This window comes from Oncorhynchus nerka, linkage group LG14 (assembly GCF_034236695.1).
Source record: "Oncorhynchus nerka isolate Pitt River linkage group LG14, Oner_Uvic_2.0, whole genome shotgun sequence".
Taxonomy (NCBI): domain Eukaryota; kingdom Metazoa; phylum Chordata; class Actinopteri; order Salmoniformes; family Salmonidae; genus Oncorhynchus; species Oncorhynchus nerka.
In genome coordinates, this window is record NC_088409.1 from 12,134,192 (window position 1) to 12,158,847 (window position 24,656).

Below are 24,656 nucleotides of genomic sequence, written 5' to 3' on the forward strand. Positions count from 1 at the left end.
CCTAATCAAACTTATGAGTCAAACTGTATGCGTAGACGGCTTGACAGAATGTTGAATGTTAGTTGCACACCCACATATCCAGATGATGCTGCGTAACATTTTGCTGTCGGTGTGATTGACCTTTTCCTTTTCATGATGATTCGATTTTTTGATGGCAGCGTAGCCTAGTGGTTAGAGCGTTGGACTAGTTGCAAGTTCAAACCCCTGAGCTGACAAGGTACAAATCTGTCGTTCTGCCCCTGAACAGGCAGTTAACCCACTGTTCCCAGGCCGTCATTGAAAATAAGAATGTGTTCTTAACTGACTTGCCTGGTTAAATAAAGGTAAAATTAAAATTAAAAAAACTCACGTTGGTTGAGCGCCCTTCATTTCTTTCCATTACAAATATTTATTTACAGACACTGTAGTAAACTAGTCTAATCATATTGTAACGACCCTGGGTTTATAAGCGCGGAAATCGACACTGCCGCACGAGCATACTTTTGCAGCACATTCGATAGCGCGCCGGGGCTCGAAGGTCGAGAGTTCGAGACCTGCTCCCTGCTGTTTCATTACATTTGTGTCAGAAGTGATCGGACCTTGCACCCACGACAGTGCGTGTGCTTGGCTGGTGAGCGCGTTCCTGTAAGACGTAGAGTCGCAAGCCAGCGCGAGGACGCATTCTTTGAAAGGAGGGAGTAGTGTAACGACCCTGGGTTTATAAGCGCGGAAATCGACTTTGCCGCACGAGTATGCTTTGCGGCACAGTCGATAGCGCGCTGGACCTCGGGCTAGAAGGTCGAGGGTTCGAGACCTGACCTGCTGCCTGGTGTTTCATTACAATATTTAAAGTTAATTTCATATTTAAGTTAGAGTGAAGTCTATTCACGAACGACAAGGGAAACCAAGGCTCCCTCCAAAAAATATCGACATTTAGTTTTTCTCGTCTCTTTGTGTTTCATAATTTTCCTTCAATTCCGCAAGAGGCTGAATGAATGTATCTCACAGGAAAAGCAGCGAGAAAACAGCAACCCTCTGTCTCTCTATGTCTAGTCCAAACGAGTTGGACATTCTTGCCGCCAGTAGCATTGAATGAAAGGGAAGCCAGCGAGCATTTGGCCATCCTTGACAAAAAAAAGTATACAAATTAGCCAATCAGTGTTGAGCTAAATCGAGGGAGATGATATTTAATTGGTCCTATCAAAAGGCTTTGAGAGCATAAGTCTTAAACATAAACGACTTGAATTGTTGCATCTCGTCGTTGTTGTTGTTCTCTGGTGGCTAGCTAGATAGATAGATACAATCGTCTCTTTCCTAAATTAGCCATGGATGAAGATAGGGATTTGGACTTAATTCTCCGTACTGGCCAATGATTGTAGCGGTGATTCTGATCCAACCATTAATTCATACATTGTTGTGCCCCTGGCCTGAGAGGATGGAAGTTCAATATGTAGCTAGATGTAGAAGGCTAATGTTAACTAATTAACGTTACCCATGAATGGAAGTTAGGCTAGCGAGCAAGCATTTTATTTCGGTAGCCTAGAACAACAACCAAATACAAGCGTGTACTGTATGACAGAGTGGGAGACCGTTTCGTCAACATGAGAGAGGAGGATGGCATTGGCTTTTCTCTACATGTTGAGTGAGTAAACAGGTTTTTCTACTTGCACAATGCACAAACATAAATCAGAAGTATGGTCAGACGCATCATATTTAGGTGATGTTGATTGGACTCAATTGTTTTTGTTATCTTTTAGGGGCGGACTAGTAACCGAAAGGTTGCAAGTTCGAATCCCCGAGCTGACAAGGTACAAATCTGTCGTTCTGCCCCTGAACAGGCAGTTAACCCACTGTTCCTAGGCCGTCATTGAAAATAAGAATTTGTTCTTAACTGACTTGCCTAGTTAAATCAACTAAAATAGTTTTAGACTAAGCAGAGGTGATTTGATAATGTTGAAGTTGACTAGTGCAGAAATAGAGGAGGCAGCTCCTGTTTTCTTTGTGATTTGCGGTAACTGTCTGTGGTTCTAAATCAATAGTTGTTTAGTGGTCCGGAAATGTCAGAAACATTAACTTGCTGTAGGTCATGTAACTGTCTTACTAAAAGGTTAAATAAATAAAATAAACATGTGTCGTGGACTTCACTGGACAGAGGTTGCTATTTGGTTTTGTGATTAAAACAAAGGTGTGGTTGAATTTATTCTGCCACTGTCTTACTGTCTCGGCCTATATATCACAGTCACAAGGCATATAAATGAACAGCAAACAACGCAATTATCACAACACATACAGTGTAGGTTGTAATATGTCTTCACTTGGCTTCCCAGGTCATTTTACACACGCACCGCTACTGTCTTCCGCCCATGTAGCCAGCCTACTCTATTTCAATGACACCACACATACTAGGCCCACTTGAACTCCCATGCCTGACTACGACAGGAGAGGTAGGCTACTGAAGTTGAAGCTGCGAATTATGAGTGTTTGAATAATGTGAACATTTAATTTTAATACAATAGATAGGCTAACTCATACAAAGCAGCAGTGATTATTTCAGCATGTACATCTTGGTGGGGCAAAACAAAAGTGTGATGCATGCCAGCAGAGCCAGTACACAACACAACACTAAACAATACATGAATTGCACTATAACAGTGACAAACGGTGCCCACAAACTGTTAGGGCCTCCATAAAGCTGTCTCAACAGCAGAGCTTTCTTTTCAACACCATGGAGTGAATCCTTACCACTGCTACACCTGGTTATCAGCAGAGCCTTGTCTGGCAGCGAAACAGTTCATTCAGCCTCATTTTACTGCCCTTTAAAAAAACATAGCTGATATGGCTGACTTGTTTAAACAAATGTGGTTTCTACTGACAACTGAGATGTACAAACTATGGCATAAGGGGACGACAAGCGGATAAGAGGTCATCTGTAATTTTGATTAAGACAATGAGCGAGCTAGGACAGACGTATTCAGTATAACTATTTGTTTAGCCCTTTTGAAATGTGCAGCAACAGAATTCAGAACATGGGCCGTTCTTAGTGTTCTCTCTGTACACCAAGTCAGAACCGTAAGATAAATAAAGGGGGCATATAAGAAGAAAATGAAAGCTCTTACAATATTTTGATTACATTTCTCAAAAACAGGTTATAGGCTATATGTGCGCCACCAAGTGAGAACAGTAGGCTAAATTAAGAGGGGTAAATGTACCAAATTCTGGGCTACTAACTTCTTACTACATAACATACACTTAGTATTACTTTCTTAGCTACTGTATACACATCTCCCTGGCATATTACATAATTTATGCAGCAGCATACAAGACATTTTTGGACTCCCCTTGTTGTGCTGTGCTCACTTGAACAGAAGGGTGGCGCGGCGGTCCATCGTGGGCAAATTTTGTCAAAGTCGGGCATTCTCTGGATTTATGGGGCTTTCAAAACAACTGGGAACTCAGAAAAAAAACATTGTTGAATCATGATGACGTCATTGATCTTCAGGTCGTAGCTCTAGAAAGAGGCCAGATTTACAATTCTGAGTTGGATAACTGTTCAAAACGTTTATTTCCTACTTCCCAGTTGTCTTGAACTCACGGAAGTCAAGGTTTTTGCAGTTCCGAGTTAACAGTTGTTTTGAGCGCGGCACATATCATGCTTCATTGACAGCATGGCCAATGTTGAATGTTTATAATTTAATCCCAGATTTGGGATCACACAGCAACTCCACTGAATAGCAGGCTAGTGATTGCTTTGCAATGATTTCAATTAGCCACTGTCACGGAGTCCTTCCAAACCACTCATTGTTGAATTTGCGAAGTCAAGGGGTCTGAATACACTGTATATTTAAACTGTTCTGCATCTAGTGGGGTTATATTCTCTGTTCTGTATCTAGTGGGGTTATATTCTCTGTTCTGTATCTAGTGGGGTTATATTCTAGCTGTTCTGTATCTAGTGGGGTTATATTCTATATCTAGTGGGGTTATATTCTAGCTGTTCTGCATCTAGTGGGGTTATATTCTAGCTGTTCTGTATCTAGTGGGGTTATATTCTAGCTGTTCTGCATCTAGTGGGGTAGCTGTTCTGTATCTAGTTATATTCTCTGTTCTGTATCTAGTGGGGTTATATTCTAGCTGTTCTGTATCTAGTGGGGTTATATTCTAGCTGTTCTGCATCTAGTGGGGTTATATTCTAGCTGTTCTGTATCTAGTGGGGTTATATTCTAGCTGTTCTGTATCTAGTGGGGTTATATTCTAGCTGTTCTGTATCTAGTGGGGTTATATTCTAGCTGTTCTGTAGGACAGCGTAGCTAACAAATTGTCAGCCAACATAACGTGTAAGGTAACTTATTTGAAAAGTCATTACTTTATTACATTGAGTAGCAAGTAAGTCCTGTCTGGTCCAGCGACATTTTTAGCTTGACTCATTATAACATCATAACAACTTACATCTGGTTCGACCGTAATGTTTTGTCAGTCATCTTCGTTGAAGAATGCCACAAGGCAAGGGTGGCTCGCATCAAAATGTGTCATTGGAACCACTTGGTCATATAAAAACCTAGGGACCCAAATGCATAATGAGGAACCACTGTATCATGAAAACTCCTTGTCACTCATTGTCATGTTTGGCTTGACAATGACAGCAAGGAGCTGGAATAATAATAGCACCAACAGACTGGCACTTAGGCTGCATATGCCTTACCGACAATCAAGCTGTTTAGTATCTAGTCTTGTGGGTGTCCAGTAATAAGACGGACGGCCTTCCACAGATCCACAGCTGACTAGTCAGACTAATGGTACTAGAGACGGGCTGACTCACATTATGATGCAATTACAGAGGGAGTAGCTCCTTTATAACTTAACACAACGTCTCTGTTTTCAGTCTTACTGCATTCAGAAATTATCTCTACACCCACTCAGCCACATTAGTTGTCTCATTCATCAGGTTGTTGGAAGCTTTATGTCGACCTCAATGGGATTTCATCATGCTGGTTTTAAAAATCTCTCAATCTCTAGAATAAATGACTCTACTTAGACAAAACATAAAGGCTTTTACTATTGTCTGTGTCTCAATTCCCTGCATTAAAGTCTTCACCTCGCTATGAGGAAACCCTCGATAAAACCAATGTCCTTTTCTGTGTTCTCTGGGCGTTAACTGGCTCAAAGGAAGTGATGAAGGTGTTGCTCTTTTCACGGCAAAGCTGCAATCAAAACAAAGTATTACAGCTTCTGGACTGGGCCACAACAGTAGGAAGCCTGGGACTTACAACACTTATTCCTGTGTGTTCAGGTTGAGACACACGGCCTCATCAACTTAGTGATGACAAAAGACCAGGCTTTCTACACAACCTCATTCCTGTAAAAAAGCTTTGGAAAATAAACATTGAAAAAAGTTTGCTAGTCATTGGAACTGACTTGCCTAGTTAAATAAAAGTTACATTTAAAAAATAAATAAATTTAAACCTCATTCCTGTAAAAAAGCTTTTGAGTCATACCATGACTAGTAATGGAATTAGGGGTGTTTTCAGCTACAGTTCCAATCAGAGGTAGATTTATTTTGTTACATTGTGTTTGTTGTTATCTGGTCTGGTTGGTTTCACATTGCCAAAAATGTCAAACAAAAATTCCTAAACAAAACCACGTGTCCATAATCCATCGAGGATTATCATGAAACTTCACGTGTGTCCCAATCTTCATACTACTTTGGCTTTGGTCTTCCAACAACACGCGGTAAGAAACAGAGCAACAGCTGCTCCAGTGGAGATGTGAACAGATTTAGTTCAGGGCCTTTCTGAGGTTCTCTAACTGCAGCTGCTGTTTGTATTGATTGATTTATTTCACCTTTATTTTAAAATCAGGGAGTCATACTGAGACCAAAGACTCTTTTACAGATGAGGCCCGAGTTGACTAAGGATGACAAAGGTAAACACATCAAGTAAGAACATCTACATCATCCAACTCAATTCAAGGTGTCTGATGAGATGCTGTGGAGACCAAAATATCTGATCAGCTGATAATAGCCTTCTTTTGAACATACTGTAGATCTGGGAAGTGTCCTGCTTAACCAGGGCACACAGGAAAGGTGACAATAACCACAAGTTGATATCTGAACATACTGTAGATCTGGGAAGTGTCCTGCTTAACCAGGGCACACAGGAAAGGTGACAATAACCACAAGTTGATATCTGAACATCCTGTAGATCTGGGAAGTGTCCTGCTTAACCAGGGCACACAGGAAATGTGACAACCACAAGTTGATATCTGAACATACTGTAGATCTGGGGAGGCACATCATGTCTGGCCATGCTCCTATCGCCCAGATCCTCAGATGGACATGGTCCTGTACACCAGGGACATAATATCAACAAACACTAACAGACTGAAACAGCACTGGGATTCACACTTAAAACTACAGTCAAAACATCTTGCATGGGTGAATACTGACTACATTCATCTGGGTAATATCCTACATGGGTGAATACTGACTACATTCATCTGGGTAATATCCTACATGGGTGAATACTGACTACATTCATCTGGGTAATATCCTACATGGGTGAATACTGACTACATTCATCTGGGTAATATCCTACATGGGTGAATACTGACTACATTCATCTGGGTACGATCCTACATGGGTGAATACTGACTACATTCATCTGGGTAATATCCTACATGGGTGAATACTGACTACATTCATCTTGGTAATATCCTACATGGGTGAATACTGACTACATTCATCTTGGTAATATCCTACATGGGTGAATACTGACTACATTCATCTGGGTAATATCCTACATGGGTGAATACTGACTACATTCATCTGGGTAATATCCTACATGGGTGAATACTGACTACATTCATCTGGGTAATATCCTACATGGGTGAATACTGACTACATTCAGCTGGGTAATATCCTACATGGGTGAATACTGACTACATTCATCTTGGTAATATCCTACATGGGTGAATACTGACTACATTCATCGTGGTAATATCCTACATGGGTGAATACTGACTACATTCATCTGGGTAATATGCTACATGGGTGAATACTGACTACATTCATCTGGGTAATATCCTACATGGGTGAATACTGACTACATTCATCTGGGTAATATCCTACATGGGTGAATACTGACTACATTCATCTTGGTAATATCCTACATGGGTGAATAGTGACTACATTCATCTTGGTAATATTCTACATGGGTGAATACTGACTACATTCATCTTGGTAATATCCTACATGGGTGAATACTGACTACATTCATCTTGGTAATATCCTACATGGGTGAATAGTGACTACATTCATCTTGGTAATATCCTACATGGGTGAATAGTGACTACATTCATCTGGGTAATATCCTACATGGGTGAATACTGACTACATTCATCTTGGTAATATCCTACATGGGTGAATACTGACTACATTCATCTTGGTAGTATCCTACATGGGTGAATACTGACTACATTCATCTGGGTAATATCCTACATGGGTGAATACTGACTACATTCATCTGGGTAATATCCTACATGGGTGAATACTGACTACATTCATCTGGGTAATATCCTACATGGGTGAATACTGACTACATTCATCTGGGTAATATCCTACATGGGTGAATACTGACTACATTCATCTGGGTAATATCCTACATGGGTGAATACTGACTACATTCATCTGGGTAATATCCTACATGGGTGAATACTGACTACATTCATCTGGGTAATATCCTACATGGGTGAATACTGACTACATTCATCTGGGTAATATCCTACATGGGTGAATACTGACTACATTCATCTGGGTAATATCCTACATGGGTGAATACTGACTACATTCATCTGGGTAATATCCTACATGGGTGAATACTGACTACATTCATCTGGGTAATATCCTACATGGGTGAATACTGACTACATTCATCTGGGTAATATCCTACATGGGTGAATACTGACTACATTCATCTGGGTAATATGCTACATGGGTGAATACTGACTACATTCATCTGGGTAATATCCTACATGGGTGAATACTGACTACATTCATCTGGGTAATATCCTACATGGGTGAATACTGACTACATTCATCTGGGTAATATCCTACATGGGTGAATACTGACTACATTCATCTGGGTAATATCCTACATGGGTGAATACTGACTACATTCATCTTGGTAATATCCTACATGGGTGAATACTGACTACATTCATCTGGGTAATATCCTACATGGGTGAATACTGACTACATTCATCTTGGTAATATCCTACATGGGTGAATACTGACTACATTCATCTTGGTAATATTCTACATGGGTGAATACTGACTACATTCATCTTGGTAATATCCTACATGGGTGAATAGTGACTACATTCATCTTGGTAATATCCTACATGGGTGAATAGTGACTACATTCATCTGGGTAATATCCTACATGGGTGAATACTGACTACATTCATCTTGGTAATATCCTACATGGGTGAATACTGACTACATTCATCTTGGTAATATCCTACATGGGTGAATACTGACTACATTCATCTGGGTAATATCCTACATGGGTGAATACTGACTACATTCATCTGGGTAATATCCTACATGGGTGAATACTGACTACATTCATCTGGGTAATATCCTACATGGGTGAATACTGACTACATTCATCTGGGTAATATCCTACATGGGTGAATACTGACTACATTCATCTGGGTAATATCCTACATGGGTGAATACTGACTACATTCATCTGGGTAATATCCTACATGGGTGAATACTGACTACATTCATCTGGGTAATACCTTCATGGGTGAATACTGACTACATTCATCTGGGTAATATCCTACATGGGTGAATACTGACTACATTCATCTGGGTAATATCCTACATGGGTGAATACTGACTACATTCATCTACATGGGTAATATCCATTCATCTGGGTAATATGGGTGAATACTGACTACATTCATCTTGGTAATATCCTACATGGGTGAATACTGACTACATTCATCTGGGTAATATCCTACATGGGTGAATACTGACTACATTCATCTTGGTAATATCCTACATGGGTGAATACTGTAATACATGGGTGAATACATTCATCGTGGTAATATCCTACATGGGTGAATACTGACTACATTCATCTGGTAATATCCTACATGGGTGAATACTGACTACATTCATCTTGGTAATATCCTACATGGGTGAATACTGACTACATTCATCTTGGTAATATCCTACATGGGTGAATACTGACTACATTCATCTTGGTAATATCCTACATGGGTGAATACTGACTACATTCATCTTGGTAATATCCTACATGGGTGAATACTGACTACATTCATCTTGGTAATATCCTACATGGGTGAATAGTGACTACATTCATCTGGGTAATATCCTACATGGGTGAATACTGACTACATTCATCTTGGTAATATCCTACATGGGTGAATACTGACTACATTCATCTGGGTAATATCCTACATGGGGTGAATACATGGGTGAATACTACATTCATCTGGGTAATATCCTACATGGGTGAATACTGACTACATTCATCTTGGTAATATCCTACATGGGTGAATACTGACTACATTCATCTGGGTAATATCCTACATGGGTGAATACTGACTACATTCATCTGGGTAATATCCTACATGGGTGAATACTGACTACATTCATCTGGGTAATATCCTACATGGGTGAATACTGACTACATTCATCTGGGTAATATGCTACATGGGTGAATACTGACTACATTCATCTGGGTAATATCCTACATGGGTGAATACTGACTACATTCATCTGGGTAATATCCTACATGGGTGAATACTGACTACATTCATCTGGGTAATATCCTACATGGGTGAATACTGACTACATTCATCTGGGTAATATCCTACATGGGTGAATACTGACTACATTCATCTGGGTAATATCCTACATGGGTGAATACTGACTACATTCATCTGGGTAATATCCTACATGGGTGAATACTGACTACATTCATCTGGGTAATATCCTACATGGGTGAATACTGACTACATTCATCTGGGTAATATCCTACATGGGTGAATACTGACTACATTCATCTGGGTAATATGCTACATGGGTGAATACTGACTACATTCATCTGGGTAATATCCTACATGGGTGAATACTGACTACATTCATCTGGGTAATATCCTACATGGGTGAATACTGACTACATTCATCTGGGTAATATCCTACATGGGTGAATACTGACTACATTCATCTTGGTAATATCCTACATGGGTGAATACTGACTACATTCAGCTGGGTAATATCCTACATGGGTGAATACTGACTACATTCATCTTGGTAATATCCTACATGGGTGAATACTGACTACATTCATCTTGGTAATATCCTACATGGGTGAATACTGACTACATTCATCTGGGTAATATCCTACATGGGTGAATACTGACTACATTCATCTGGGTAATACCATGGGTGAATACTGACTACATTCATCTGGGTAATATCCTACATGGGTGAATACTGACTACATTCATCTTGGTAATATTCTACATGGGTGAATACTGACTACATTCATCTTGGTAATATCCTACATGGGTGAATACTGACTACATCCATCTTGTGAAATAATTCATCTTGGTAATACATGGGTGAATACTGACTACATTCATCTTGGTAATATCCTACATGGGTGAATACTGACTACATTCATCTTGGTAATATCCTACATGGGTGAATACTGACTACATTCATCTTGGTAATATCCTACATGGGTGAATAGTGACTACATTCATCTTGGTAATATCCTACATGGGTGAATAGTGACTACATTAATCTGGGTAATATCCTACATGGGTGAATACTGACTACATTCATCTTGGTAGTATCCTACATGGGTGAATACTGACTACATTCATCTGGGTAATATCCTACATGGGTGAATACTGACTACATTCATCTGGGTAATATCCTACATATTGTGAAACGTCCATGTTCCATCCATATAGAGCCTAGTGTTCCATCCATATAGAGCCTAGTGTTCCATCCATATAGAGCCTAGTGTTCCATCCATATAGAGCCTAGTGTTCCACTACCCTTGTGTTCCTCCTCTTACCAATAGTTCCCTTATTTCAAGCTGAAGTGCAAAAGGAGAACGTTGTTACATTTCAAAATTACAAACCCCAAATACAAGGGGAATCTAAACGATATTTACAGATACAGGAAATGAGTACAAAGTAGTACAACAGAAGGCAATGTGGTGTCCCTAATGGCACCCTATTCCCTATGTAGTGCACTACTTTTGACCAGAGCCCTGGTTAAAAGTAGTGCACTATAAAGGGAATAGAGTGCCATTTGGAATGGAATGCACCAATGCATCCATTGCCACACAGTAGCAGGTAATGTCATTGGAGCCAAACACCTGTAAATGTCCCCCTACTATCCCTTCCCTTTTCACCTCCCAAGTCCCCTGAGCCCCTGACCTCTGATAAACACATGTATTACTAATGCAGACGACGACAACAACTTACCCATAATGCAACAGTAGGCCTCTTTCACATCCTCAAAACAGAATGTCACAACTACTACTATAAAGCCCGTTCCGACACTATCAACACTCTCTGTTGTAAACAAAACCACGTCTTAAATAAAAAATAAATAAAAAGTGTATACTATGACTATTGACATTATAATCAAAAGTTTAATTTGCACTGATCCCTCTATTACTCTCTGGCTGCCAAGGTGTAGGGTGAAGTTGTCCCTCGATGCTGATCTTCGGTCAGTTTTTAACTGTTAAGCCTAGGATTAGGGGTGGGGACACTGATCCTAGATCTGTACCTAGGGGAAACTTCACCCGTTAAACGGCTGCTAAGGCGGGAGGAGGAGGGAAGATGTGGGACGGACTGTGCAGCTGTGCTGCCCTGAGCTGCTTGACATTCTGGGGCGCTCCAGCCTCCTGACATGCACCAGCTGAGGGGGAACAAAGAGCACTTTGGGTTTCCTAATTCAGCTGCTTGTTGGTAAACAGACTCTGGCCACGGAGGCTGCAGTGCAGGAGGGATCCTAAACAGAGTATGCGTCCCAAATGGCACCCTATTCCCTACATAGTGCACTATATTTGACCAGGGCCTATAGGGAGCCAGTTGGGACACAGCCAGGGAACTAGCGAAGGCCAGATGAAGCTGGAGGGCCGAGGGAGTACGATACCTCATCTCTGCTCATCAGAGCCCTATGGGCCGCACATGTGAAGTCTAATAGGAGGGTTTTGCTGCAGCTGAGTGACAGTGGGGTTGTCACCATGGTCAGTCACAGCTCTGCTCCACCACAGGCAGTCATTAGCTAGATGAACAGTCACCAGGATAATTACTGAGAGAGTGATTATACCCGTTTCCTTTTCCAGACAGGCAGCAGCTCCCTGCTTTCATTTCTCATAATGACCCCTGACCCCCCAGAAACGTGTGTTTTCCCATCTCCACGGACCCTACTTTTGACCAGGGTCCATGTCCCTCTCCCACAGGCAGAGGAACAGTGGAAGGGCTGACATCACCACATCACTACCTCTGGAGGGTATCAGCTACAGTATCACTATGCTCCACTCTTGTACATAACATTCAGGTCAGTATCACTATGCTCCACTCTTGTACATAACCTTCAGGTCAGTATCACTGTGCTCCGGTCTTGTACATAACCTTCAGGTCAGTATCACTGTGCTCTGGTCTTGTACATAACATTCAGGTCAGTATCACTGTGCTCTGGTCTTGTACATAAACTTCAGGTCAGTATCACTGTGCTCTGGTCTTATGCATAACCTTCAGGTCAGTATCACTGTGCTCTGGTCTTGTACATAACATTCAGGTCAGTATCACTGTGCTCCGGTCTTGTACATAACATTCAGGTCAGTATCACTGTGCTCCGGTCTTGTACATAACATTCAGGTCAGTATCACTGTGCTCCGGTCTTGTACATAACCCGCCTTCATTTGTATATTCTCTCTCAAATAGCTGTCTATTGATGCACCAGTCCATACTTTCATGAACACTTAAACCTGTTATTACAGTACACCCTAACAGTAATGACATATATGAAGACAGACAAAAGAACAATCAATAACCTTGGGGTCCAATAGCAGACAGCCACCTCTTGAGAATGTACGTAACTCTACACAGCCACCTGACAAGATCTGACTAGTCCACAATCTCTCTTTTAATGAGCAGATCATTGTGACTGTATACAGGACCTTCTTATTAAAGGATTCACACCCCCCTTGACTTTTTCCACCGTTTGTTGTGTTACAGCCTGAATTTAAAATGGATTACATTTAGATGGTGTGTCACTGGCCTATACACAATACCCCATAATGTCAACCAAAATAATATTCCAGAACATGCATCCTCTTTGCAATAAGGCACTAAAGTAAAACGGCAAAAAAATATTATTTTATGTCCTGAATACAAACTATTATGTTTGGGTCAAATCCAACACGTCACTGAGTACCACCCTTCATATTTTCAAGCATGGTGGTGGCTGCATCATGTTATGGGTATGCTTGTCATCGGCAAGTACTAAGGAGTTTCTTAGAATGAAAAAGGGAATAGAGCGAAGCACAGGCAAACTCCTAGAGGAAAACCTGGTTCAGTCTACTTTCCAACAGACACTGGGAGACAAATTCAACCTTTCAGCAGTACAATAAACTAAAACAAGGCCACGTATACACAGGAGTTGGTTACCAAGACAACATTGAATGTTCCAGAGTGGCCTAGTTACAGTTGTCTTTAAAAATCTATAGTAAGACTAGAAAAATGGCCGTCTAGCAATGATCAACACCCAACTTGACAGAGCTTGAAGAATTTAAATATGAATTTGCAAATATTGTACAATCCAGGTGTCCAAAGCTCTTAGAGACTTGACCAAAGGTGATTCTAACATGTATTGACTCAGGGGTGTGAATACTGACACTACCGTTCAAAAGTTTGGGGTCACTTAGAAATGTCCTTGTTTTTGAAAGAAGAGTACATTTTTTGGTGGATTAAAATAACATAAAATTGATCAGAAATCGATCCCACAAATGCTGAAGCTCCAGATACTCAACTAGTGTAAAGAAGGCCGGTTTTATTCATTCTTTAATCAGGACAACAGTCTTCAACTGTGCTAACATAATTGCAAAAGGGTTTTCTAATGATCAATTAGCCTTTTAAAATGATAAACTTGGATTAGCTAGCACAACGTGCCATTGGAACACAGGAGTGATGGTTGCTGATAATGGGCCTCTGTACACCTATGTAGATATTCCATAAAAAAATATGCCGTTTCCAGCTACAATAGTCATTTACAACATTAACAAGGTCTACCCTGTATTTCTGATCAATTTTATGTTATTTAAATGGACAAAAAAATGGGCTTTTCTTTCAAATACAAGGACATTTCTAAGTGACCACAAACTTTTGAACGTTAGTGAATGTAAATGAGATTTCTGAATTTCCTTTTTAATACATTTGCTAACATTTCTAACACCGTGTTTTCACTTTGTTATTATGGGGTATTATGATGTCACTATGGGGTATTGTGATGTCACTATGGGGTATTGTGATGTCACTATGGGGTATTGTGATGTCACTATGGGGTATTGTGATGTCACTATGGGGTATTGTGTGTGTGTGTGTAGATGGGTGAGATTTTTTAAATATATATATATATTCAATCCATTTAGAATTCCGGCTGTAACACAACAACATGTGGAATAAGTCCAGAGGTTTGAATACTTTCTGAAGGCTCTGCATGTCCATACCTGCATGACAACACTGAGGATGTGCAGATGCCTTGAAATAGTTTTAAAATCATCCTTGTGAATTTAGATAAACTGTTTTACCCAAACAGAACCTGTTGTTTGAATCCCATATTTCCCCTTTAGAAACAGGTTAGAGATATGCAGCACTGAAGAGCAGCCAATAGCCTAAATCTGTTGTTTGATTCCCAGATTTCCCCTTTAGAAACAGGTTAGAGATATGCAGCACTGAAGAGCAGCCAATAGCCTAAATCTGTTGTTTGAATCCCAGATTTCCCCTTTAGAAACAGGTTAGAGATATGCAGCACTGAAGAGCAGCCAATAGCCTAAATCTGTTGTTTGAATCCCAGATTTCCCCTTTAGAAACAGGTTAGAGATATGCAGCACTGAAGAGCAGCCAATAGCCTAAATCTGTTGTTTGAATCCCAGATTTCCCCTTTATAAACAGGTTAGAGATATGCAGCACTGAAGAGCAGCCAATAGCCTAAATCTGTTGTTTGAATCCCAGATTTCCCCTTTAAAAACAGGTTTTAGAGATGCAGCACTGAAGAGCAGCCAATAGCCTAAATCTGTTTCCCCTCCAAGATAAACAAGAGATATTTCACTCACTGCATTCCAAAATGACACCCTGTTCTCTATATAACACATAGTTTAACCAGACCCCTATGGGCCTTTCTCTATATAATAAACAGTTTAACCAGACCCTATGGGCCATTCTCTATATAATAAACAGTTTAACCAGACCCATATGGGCCATTCTCTATATAATAAACAGTTTAACCAGACCCCTATGGGCCTTTCTCTATATAATAAACAGTTTAACCAGACCCTATGGGCCATTCTCTATATAATAAACAGTTTAACCAGACCCATATGGGCCATTCTCTATATAATAAACAGTTTAACCAGACCCCTATGGGCCATTCTCTATATAATAAACAGTTTAACCAGACCCATATGGGCCATTCTCTATATAATAAACAGTTTAACCAGACCCCTATGGGCCATTCTCTATATAATAAACAGTTTAACCAGACCCCTATGGGCCATTCTCTATATAATAAACAGTTTAACCAGACCCTATGGGCCATTCTCTATATAATAAACAGTTTAACCAGACCCATATGGGCCATTCTCTATATAATACACAGATCCCTATGGGCCATTCTCTATATAACACATAGTTTAACCAGACCCCTATGGGCCATTCTCTATATAACACATCGTTTAACCAGACCCCTATGGGCCATTCTCTATATAACACATAGTTTAACCAGACCCCTATGGGCCATTCTCTATATAACACACAGTTTAACCAGACCCCTATGGGCCATTCTCTATATAACACATAACACAGTTTAACCAGACCCCTATGGGCCATTCTCTATATAACACACAGTTTAACCAGACCCCTATGGGCCATTCTCTATATAACACACAGTTTAACCAGACCCCTATGGGCCATTCTCTATATAACACATAGTTTAACCAGACCCCTATGGGCCATTCTCTATATAACACACAGTTTAACCAGACCCCTATGGGCCATTCTCTATATAACACATAGTTTAACCAGACCCTATGGGCCATTCTCTATATAACACATAGTTTAACCAGACCCCTATGGGCCATTCTCTATATAACACATAGTTTAACCAGACCCCTATGGGCCATTCTCTATATAACACATAGTTTAACCAGACCCCTATGGGCCATTCTCTATATAACACATAGTTTAACCAGACCCCTATGGGCCATTCTCTATATAACACATAGTTTAACCAGACCCCTATGGGCCATTCTCTATATAACACATAGTTTAACCAGACCCCTATGGGCCATTCTCTATATAACACACAGTTTAACCAGACCCCTATGGGCCATTCTCTATATAACACACAGTTTAACCAGACCCCTATGGGCCATTCTCTATATAACACATAGTTTAACCAGACCCCTATGGGCCATTCTCTATATAACACATAGTTTAACCAGACCCCTATGGGCCATTCTCTATATAACACATAGTTTAACCAGACCCCTATGGGCCATGTGGGGGACACAGCCACTGCATGTACAGCGAGGTGCAGGTACATGTGCAAAGGATTGCTAAGCTTGATGTAAGCGCTGACTCTGGGTCTGATTTAAGATGTGTGTAAAGAATGTATTGCACAAATCAGAGGACGCACAGCTCCAGTCACTGGCGTGCCAGTGCAAGTCGTATGTTCTATTCCAGATTCTGGAGAAGCAGAGCGATGGCTTGGACTCATGCATTCAGCGTGTGAGCATTTTGAATACAGTCAACTCCTGACATTGAAGTGCACATCGAATGCAAGCTCAAACACTATATGTCCTAATGGTAGCATGTTCCCTATGTAGTGCACTACTTTTGACCAGAACCCTATGGGCCTATATACAGGATAGGGAACTATTTAGGATGCAGACATTGTCAAATACTTTCTTTAAAATTGTTTCAGATGTCTTCATGCTCCATTTGGTTCATACAGTGACACCATACTGAGTGTGTGACATGTGAGTGTCAGACACAGGTACGCAGGCAGACATCCAGGTTAAACATGATACTATAGAAGATGTTAACTTGACATACAGGTACTGAACAAAAGATGAAGAACATTGCATTCTCATGGAGACTATAGGAGGGGCAGGTGAATGTTAAGTCCCCTGTTAAGTTACACCTCGCCTGTTCTGTCAGCCTACCTCACCGCAGTCCATTCATTGAGTGGAGACAGTCACAGCAGGTGATTGTTACCATACAGTGTAATGTCGTGAAATCATCTTGAGAGTGTGAACACCCTTTCTGTTGTTCCATGTCGAAATCAAGGTCAATCTCGTCAGTGTTGGTCCTCATTTACCTCCAGGATTTAAGTGCGACAGACTTTGGATGACATATACTGAAATGGTCAATAGGGCTCTGGTCAAAAGTAGTGCACTTTATGGGAATAGGGTGCCCTTTGGCTGTGTTCTCATTTCATTTACAACCACAATGTGTTGGTTGGGTTCTGTTCATTTGCAAGCCATCGTACACATGCAAAATTGAAATCTTACTACCTCGCAAAACTACCTGATGCTCAGCCTGTGTGTGTTGTAAAACCCTGCTGAACAGAGTAAATGCAGTCGTCTCTGTCAGTCTGAAAGGTTCATGGGGAAAGGAAGTGGCTCCATGACATCACAGTTGTCCTCCAAATTGCAGAGAGATAGATAGGATGCCATTTGGGACACTATTCCCTACATAGCTCACTACTTTTGACCAGAGCTCTATGGGCCCTGGTGAAAAGTAGTGCACTATATAGGGCATAGGGTGCTATTTGAGACGCACACAGAGAGACGGATCAGGAGGAAGTGGTTGACATGGTACAGCGGTGACTGTCATGACCCGATGCTAGACACCGATGGGCAGACACAACATAACACTGAGCTCAGCAGTACACCCACAGAGAGTGGACAGAGTGAGAGAGAGAACAAGAGATAGTATGGGGGCCTACACCTGTGGTGGCCTAGGTAGTCTGGAACACACGAGTCTGTTAAATCTTGTCCAATGCCCAGTCTAGAACACACTAGTCAATAGTCTACCTTTCTCTCACACAGGCTAATCAGATCATTACTGTTGATTTGCCAGTCTTAAGAACAAGTCAAATATGCTTCGTACTAGAGGTTAGACCGATTAATTGGAATGGCCGATTAATTAGGGCCGATTTCAAGTTTTAATAACAATCTGTAATCGTCATTTTTGGACACCGATCATGGCCGATTACACTGCACTCCACGAGGAGACTGCGTGGCAGGCTGACTACCTGTTATGCGAGTGCAGCAAGGAGCCACGGTAAGGTGCTAGCTAGCATTAAACGTATCTTATAAAAAAACATCAATCTTAACATAATCACTAGTTAACTACACATGGTTGATGATATGACTAGTTTATCTAGCTTGTCCTGTGTTGCATATAATCTATGCAGTGCCTTTTAATTTATCATTGAATCATAGCCTACGTCGCCAAATGGGTGATTTAACAAGCACATTTGCGAAAAAAAAAGCACTGTTGTTGCACCAATGTGTACCTTAGCATAAACATCAATGCCTTTCTTAAAATCAATACACAAGTATATATATTTTATATAACCTGCATATTTAGTTAATATTGCCTGCTAACATGAATTTCTTTTATCTAGGGAAATTGTGTCACTTCTCTTGCGTTCTGTGCAACAGAGTCAGGGTATATGCAGCAATTTTGGCCACCTGGCTCGTTGCGAACTGTGTGAAGACTTTCTTCCTAACAAAGACAGCCAACTTCGCCAAACGGGGGATGGTTTAACAAAAGTGCATATGCGAAAAAAGCACAATCGTTGCACGAATGTACCTAACCATAAACATCAATGCCTTTCTTAAAATCACTAACTAGGGAAATGGTGTCATTTCGCTTGCGTTCATTGCACGCAGAGTCAGGGTATATGCAACAGTTTGGGCCGCCTGGCTCGTTGCGAACTAATTTGCCAGAATTTTATATAATTATGACATAACAATGAAGGTTGTGTAATGTAACCGCAATATTTAGACTTATGGATGCCATCCTTTAGATAAAATACGGAACGGTACTGTATTTCACTGAAAGAATAAACATTTTGTTTTTGAAATGATAGTTTCCGGATATGACCATATTAATGACCTAAGGCTTGTATTTCTGTGTGTTATTATAATTAAGTCTATGATTTGATAGAGCAGTCTGACTGAGCGGTGATAGGCAGCAGCAGGCTCGTAAGCATTCATTCAAACAGCACTTTTGTGCGTACTGCCAGCAGCTCTTCGCAATGCTTCAAGCATTGCGCTGTTTATGACATCAAGCCTATCCCGAGATTAGGCTGGCAATACTAAAGTACCTATTAGAACATCCAATAGTCAAAAGGTATATGAAATACAAATGGTATAGAGAGAAATAGTCCTATAATAACTACAACCTAAAACCTCTTACCTGGTAATATTGAAGACTCATGTTAAAAGGAACCACCAGCTTTCATATGTTCTCATGTTCTGAGCAAGGAACTTCTTGGCGCACCCATTCCGTTAGCAGGATCATTTTCGTCAACATCCGCTGAATTGCAGAGCGCCAAATTCAAATTAAATTACTAAAAATATTTAATTTTCATGAAATCACAAGTGCTATATAGCAAAACACAGTTTAGCTTGTTGTTAATCCACCTGGTGTGTCAGATTTCAAAAAAGCTTTACAGCTAGAGCAAACCAAGCGTTTATGTGAGGACATCTCTCTCAGCAGACAAAACATTAAACAGCTAGCAGCAAAGTAGATTGGTCAAGAAAGTCAGAAAAGCAATAAATGAATCGCTTACCTTTGATCTTTGGATGTTTGCACTCACAAGACTCAAAGTTACACAATAAATGTTCCTTTTTTATATCCAAAATACCTACATTTGGTTGGCGCGTTTTGTTGAGTAATTCACAGGCTCGAGCGGTCACAGCGGGGCAGACAAATTCCAAATAGTATCCGTAAAGTTCGTAGAAACATGTCAAACGTTTTTTATAATCAATCCTCAGGTTGTTTTTACAATAAATAATCGATAATATTTCAACCGAACCGTAGCTTTTTCAATAGGAGAAAGGGAGAGAGAGAAAATGTCTGCTCCAAGCTGTTGCGCATACAAAACTCTCCTGGCACCCAGCCATCCATTGACGCAATTGTTCTCACTCATTTTTCAGAATAAAACGCTGAAACTATGTCTAAAGACTTCACACAATCTGGTTGATATCCTTTTAAATGGAGGGAAGGCATGCAATGGAACAGGGTGCTTTCAAAATAAGAGGCACTTCCTAGTTGGATTTTCCTCAGGTCTTCACCTGCAATATCAGTTCTGTTATAATCACAGACAATATTTTAACAGTTTTGGAAACTTTAGTGTTCTATCCTAATCTGACAATTATATGCATATTCTAGCTTCTGGGCCTGAGAAATAGGCAGTTTAATTTGGTTATGTTTTTCATCCAAACATCAAAATACTGCCCCCTACACTCAACAGGTTAAACGTTAGCTTTTTTACATGGCACATATTGCACTTTTACTTTCTTCTCCAACACTTTGTTTTTGCATTATTTAAACCAAATTCAACATGTTTCATTGATGTGTATTATATTAAATTAAAATAAAATTGTTCATTGTTCATTCGGGGTGGCAGGGTAGCCTAGTGGTTAGAGCATTGGACTAATAACCGAAAGGTTGCAAGTTCAAATCCCCGAGCTGACAAGGTACAAATCTGTCATTCTGCCCCTGAACAGGCAGTTAACCCACTGTTCCTAGGCCGTCATTGAAAATAAGAATTTGTTCTTAACTGACTTGCCTAGTAAAATTAAATTCAGTATTGTTGTAATTGTCATTATTACAAATATATAAAAATATATTTGTATATTTATATAAGAAATTGACGGATTAATCGGTATCTGCTTTTTTTGCTCCTCCAATAATCTGTATCGCCGTTGAAAAATCATAAGTCGGTCGACCTCTACTACGTACATCTAACAGTAGTTGTTAGAACACCCAGTAAAGGTTTAACCTGCAGACAATGGGGTCACCATAAAAACCATGAGTAATGAAGCCTCACTTAGACAAGGGTTTCCCCAACTCGGTCCTGGGGCCCCCGTTCTGGTTTTTGTCCTAGCGCTACACAGCTGATTCAAATAACCAACTCATCATCAAGCTTTGATTATTTGAAATTAGTTGTGATATGCTATGGGCAAAAAACAAGATGTGTACCTAGGGGGGGCCCCGGGACCAAGTTTGGGAAGCCCTGACTTAGAAGACTGACGCACCAGATAATATTCAAACACTGGCACCCACTCTGCATGCAGATACTTATTAAACAATGACGATGTCCCATTTCAAAACAAATGCAATCAACCAATGTGACTAGGGCTGGGACAAAACCAGTATATAGAGATACTCCATAGTAGAGCGGCAAGGAAACAAAATACAAAGTGGGTTTTAGGAAAACAGCCTTAATGTTGGAAACAAACATCATTATGTTGTCATCCAGAGTCACATGTATTTATTTTCCAAACTACAGCACTACAGCAGGTTAAAGGACCAACGAGTTTGGTCTGCTTCGTGTTTACATTTTTGCCATGGAAAAAAAAAAAGATTGAGATACTGGTATCGTCCCAGCCTTAAATGTGACCCCACCCAGATGTACTGTGTGTGGGCATCTAAACAGCAACAGCAATGGAGTTGCATCCTATTCCCTATGCAGGCCCTGGTCAAAAGCAGTGCACTATATAGAGAATAGGGTGCCATTCGGGATGCAGACTGTGGGCTGTTAGTGGACCAACAGGACAGGAGGTAGGCCTAGTAAGGGAGGGGCCCTCCTCTGTTAGTGAACCAACAGGACAGGAGGTAGGCCTAGTAAGGGAGGGGCCCTCCTCTGTTAGTGAACCAACAGGACAGGAGGTAGGCCTAGTAAGGGAGGGGCCCTCCTCTGTTAGTGAACCAACAGGACAGGAGGTAGGCCTAGTGAGGGAGGGGCCCTCCTCTGTTAGTGAACCAACAGGACAGGAGGTAGGCCTAGTGAGGGAGGGGCCCTCCTCTGTTAGTGAACCAACAGGACAGGAGGTAGGCCTAGTGAGGGAGGGGCCCTCCTCTGTTAGTGAACCAACAGGACAGGAGGTAGGCCTAGTGAGGGAGGGGCCCTCCTCTGTTAGTGAACCAACAGGACAGGAGGTAGGCCTAGTAAGGGAGGGGCCCTCCTCTGTTTGTGAACCAACAGGACAGGAGGTAGGCCTAGTAAGGGAGGGCCCTCCTCTGTTAGTGAACCAACAGGACAGGAGGTAGGCCTAGTGAGGGAGGGGCCCTCCTCTGTTAGTGAACCAACAGGACAGGAGGTAGGCCTAGTAAGGGAGGGCCCTCCTCTGTTAGTGAACCAACAGGACAGGAGGTAGGCCTAGTGAGGGAGGGGCCCTCCTCTGTTACTGAACCAACAGGACAGGAGGTAGGCCTAGTGAGGGAGGGGCCCTCCTCTGTTAGTGAACCAACAGGACAGGAGGTAGGCCTAGTGAGGGAGGGGCCCTCTGTTAGTGAACCAACAGGACAGGAGGTAGGCCTAGTAAGGGAGGGGCCCTCCTCTGTTAGTGAACCAACAGGACAGGAGGTAGGCCTAGTGAGGGAGGGGCCCTCCTCTGTTAGTGAACCAACAGGACAGGAGGTAGGCCTAGTGAGGGAGGGGCCCTCTGTTAGTGAACCAACAGGACAGGAGGTAGGCCTAGTAAGGGAGGGGCCCTCCTCTGTTAGTGAACCAACAGGACAGGAGGTAGGCCTAGTGAGGGAGGGGCCCTCCTCTGTTAGTGAACCAACAGGACAGGAGGTAGGCCTAGTAAGGGAGGGGCCCTCCTCTGTTAGTGAACCAACAGGACAGGAGGTAGGCCTAGTGAGGGAGGGGCCCTCCTCTGTTAGTGAACCAACAGGACAGGAGGTAGGAGTGAGGGAGGGGCCCTCCTCTGTTAGTGAACCAACAGGAGTGAGGGAGGAGCCCTCCTCTGTTAGTGAACCAACAGGACAGGAGGTAGGCCTAGAGGGAGGGGCCCTCCTCTGTTAGTGAACCAACAGGACAGGAGGTAGGCCTAGTGAGGGAGGGGCCCTCTGTTAGTGAACCAACAGGACAGGAGGTAGGCCCTAAGGGAGGGGCCCTCCTCTGTTAGTGAACCAACAGGACAGGAGGTAGGCCTAGTGAGGGAGGGGCCCTCCTCTGTTAGTGAACCAACAGGACAGGAGGTAGGCCTAGTAAGGGAGGGGCCCTCCTCTGTTAGTGAACCAACAGGACAGGAGGTAGGCCTAGTGAGGGAGGGGCCCTCCTCTGTTAGTGAACCAACAGGACAGGAGGTAGGCCTAGTGAGGGAGGGGCCCTCCTCTGTTAGTGAACCAACAGGACAGGAGGTAGGCCTAGTAAGGGAGGGGCCCTCCTCTGTTAGTGAACCAACAGGACAGGAGGTAGGCCTAGTGAGGGAGGGGCCCTCCTCTGTCTGCTCTTCTACCTGCTGAAACAGGACCATCTGCTTTGTCTTCTGCCATGTTTAACCCCTCAATGCCTGCCAGTGCCTCAAGCTATGAGGTAGGAGGGAATAGGGAGAGGAGAGGAAGGCCTAAGTATGGTTGCATGGGTGTAGAAGGGAATGTCACCAACTGCACCTCAAAATAGGCATATAACATAATAGGAAAAGACTGCAGTACTCATTGCAACTTTTCCTTAGGCATTTGAAACAGATTGCAAAATCTAGTGAATAATTTAGTATCCTTAATTAATTTCCAGGCAATATGTTTTCATTCAAAAAGGGATTCATGAAAAAGGATGGATGACTGACCATTGTCAGTTAGTAGTCACACCCAATTCTAAAATAAACCAAGGACAAGTCTTTTTCCACCACTCTTATGGAAATGTTTGTTTTAGGCCGACCTGGGTGTAATCTGTCATGGTTGCAATGCAGACCAATAGTGTGTGTAGGCTATATCAATAACACACATTTTAATTTCTCGACACATTTTAATTTCTCGGCACATTTCAGACAATGAGTTTTGTGATGCTGATGAAAATACTAATACTGTTGCAACAGTTGTGTTCTTGTAGGCTACAATGTATTATAAGCAGGTGCTGGTGCAGTAGTCTACAAATTGATACACGGCCTACGAGTTTTGGGGAAATTAGCTTTAAAACCGGAACATTTTATCTCAGCCTCATGGCAAAAATGTGTAAAATACCACGACATTTGCTATAAAACGGCCCATTTTTATATATGCCCCATTGCACAGGGCTTGCATAGACCTTGCGGGGCCGTGAAACCGCGCTACACCACTGCCAATACAATGTTGCAAATATGTTATGCTATGAC

General features: G+C 41.7%; 1 protein-coding gene across 1 annotated transcript in view; it reads right to left on the bottom strand.

The window, feature by feature from the left end:
• nbeal2 (neurobeachin-like 2) overlaps window positions 1-24,656 on the bottom strand; it is a gene marked incomplete at its 5' end in the record, with an annotated part of 167,409 nt that overhangs the window by 141,962 nt on the left and 791 nt on the right.